Genomic DNA, 2913 nt, shown 5'->3' with positions numbered 1-2913 from the left:
GTATCATTTCTAATGCGTCAGTGTTACGTTTGCTGTAAGGGTCCCACACAGTGCATGTATATTCTAATTTTGGACGGATTAGCGAGTAATAAGCTGTTAGACGAGTGTTGTGAGGAGCCTGTTTTAATTTATGCCTTAAAAAGCAGAGCTTACGGAAAGACGACTTGCAGATGTTAGAGACATGGGTATTCCAGGATAAATTGTTAGTAATAGTAACACCTAGGTACTTATATTGATTAACTTCAATCAATTAACTTCAAACTTGCCAGTACCCTGAGCGCAAATCGAGCGATGAAAAGAATTCTGGTCCTTGCAGGCTGTCAATGGCGTCGTCTATTCGAGGTAGGGGGTAAACATCCTTACGGGTGATCTTATTTAGTAGTCGGTAGTCCACACTGAACCGCACAGAGCCGTCCTTCTTCGCAACAAGAACGACAGGAGACGCCCACGGACTGTTTGAGGGTCGAATAACGTCGCGGCGAAGCATGTCGTCGACTTGCTCGTTAATTAAACGACGCTCTGCTGGAGATACGCGATATGGACGTTGCCGCAGCGGTGGTTGAGCGCCAGTGTCGATGCAATGGGTGACAGCAGACGTGCGGCCGAGAGGAGTTTGCGCGACATTGAACGAAGAACGAAATTCTTCCAACAGGCGTAGAAGCTGGGAACGCTCGACCGACGTAAGGTTGTCAGCAATCGAGGAACGAAATACATCAGCGGATGACGAATCAGATGTGGAAACAGCACTGAGCGTACGGGAGCTGGCGCAGTGCGTGTCACCCTGTGCGTCCATAAGTTGTGCGTCTTCGAGGGGTTCCGCTCTGCCGAGACATTCCCCTCGCACCAACGTAACCATGAACGGGGATGGGTTGGTCACAAAAATATCCGTGTCGCCCTGAGTGATTTCCACGGTCGCAAATGGCACCAGCAAGCCTTTCCTAGTGAAAACGTGGTCACATAGAGAAAGAAGTGCAACGGCGTCGCAGAGACCGGTGCAATAGACTGACACACCCGTTGACAAATTCGCAGGAACTGTGATGTCGTCTTTGACGAATACCTTGGTCGCAGCCGATCAACTGTCTGCCGGCGTCAAATGTGACAATGGTGAGAGCTCTAATTCGGCTGGTGCGCAATGAATGACGGCGTCGTGGCGGGCGAGAAAATACCATCCCAGGATGACGTCGTGAGAGCATGAAGAAACTATGATGAATTCGACGGCGTACAGAGCGTCCTGAATGATGACACGGGCTGTGCATACCGCCGTCGGGTGAATACTGTCACGTGGTCGTGACGTCGACGAAGACAGCAGTCGGCGTTTGCAGGATGAAACTGTTTATTTGGCCGAACTTGTGGCCGGAAAATGAGAACTAGAACTACAGCAATACACGCTGTACAATGATAGCGGCGAACAGGGCGTCGTCCGTCGATCAACTGACAAGCGGTCAAGCGCGTCGGCATTTAAACATGTGCCGTCGAATATTCCAGCTTTATCGCTGGCTGTCGCGCAAATTCTGGAATGAGCTCGAGTGTGCGCGTCTTGCACGCAATCTTAACAAAACGATCTACAATGATCGGGAAGCTTCTCGAACAATGAGGCGCGGTTCGCGCTGAGCGTTGCTGACAGTCTTTGTGGGCGAAAACCGAATAAAGCAAAAGTGATCATAGGAAACGCCCGTGGCAATGCCCCCCTCTGAAAAAGCATCGTCCCGATGCTTAAAACAGAACAGGCCAATGCATGGAACAATAAATAACAAGAATAAACCAACAAAGTACAATAAACAATAAGCACAAGCAAGAAAGTACAATAATAAAGCAAAATGACAGTCCTCAGATTCGCTATCGCGCGTAATATGGTTTGAGGCGCACGACATGGACGACTTCAGGTAGTGCACGGCGCCGCTGAGAGTTCGTAATGCCGTCAGGGACAACCTCGTAGTCGAGTGCGCCGAGGCGCCGAAGTACCCTGTACGGTCCGAAGTATCGGCGAAGAAGCTTCTCGCTCAGTCCGCGTCGTCGTATTGGCGTCCAGACCCAGACACGGTCACCGGGCTGGTACTCGATGAAGCGTCGTCGAAGGTTGTAGCTACGGCTGTCGGTGTGCTGCTGGGTTTTGATTCGCAGGCGGGCCAGCTGTCGTGCTTCTTCGACGCGCTGTAGGTAGGTGGTCACGTCGATATTTTCCTCGTCGGTCGCGTTTGGTAACATGGCGTCGAGCGTTGTTGCCGGGCTCCGTCCGTAGACCAACTTGTATGGAGTCATCTGCGTCGTTTCTTGTACGGCTGTGTTGTACGCGAAGGTCACATATGGAAGGATGGCGTCCCACGTCTTGTGTTCGACGTCGACGTACACAGCCAGCATGTCGGCGATGGTCTTATTGAGACGCTCGGTCAGGCCGTTGGTCTGTGGGTGGTACGCGGTGGTCCGGCGGTGGCTTGTGTGGCTGTATTCCAAGATCGCTTGAGTTAGGACAGCCGTAAATGCCGTACCTCTGTCGGTGATGAGAACCTCTGGGGCGCCATGACGCAAGACGATGTGCTCCACGAAGAACATTGCTACCTCGGCGGCACTGCCTTTGGGCAAGGCCTTTGTCTCGGCGTAGCGGGTGAGGTAGTCAGTTGCCACGACGATCCACTTGTTTCCGGTATTGGACGTCGGGAACGGCCCCAGTAAGTCCATCCCGATTTGCTGGAACGGCCGCCGTGGTGGATCGATAGGCTGCAGAAGTCCGGCTGGCCTAGTGGGCGGTGTCTTGCGTCGCTGACAGTCCCGGCAGGTCTTTACGTAACGGGTGACGTCGGCGGAAAGGCGCGGCCAGTAGTACTTCTCCTGTATTCTTGCTAGCGTGCGAGAAACACCCAGGTGTCCAGACGTCGGGTCGTCGTGCAGAGCCTGGAAGACCTCTGGCCGCAATGT

Source organism: Rhipicephalus sanguineus, unplaced genomic scaffold (assembly GCF_013339695.2).
Source record: "Rhipicephalus sanguineus isolate Rsan-2018 unplaced genomic scaffold, BIME_Rsan_1.4 Seq8095, whole genome shotgun sequence".
Taxonomy (NCBI): Eukaryota; Metazoa; Arthropoda; class Arachnida; order Ixodida; family Ixodidae; genus Rhipicephalus; species Rhipicephalus sanguineus.
Note: the sequence above shows the minus strand (reverse complement) of the source record.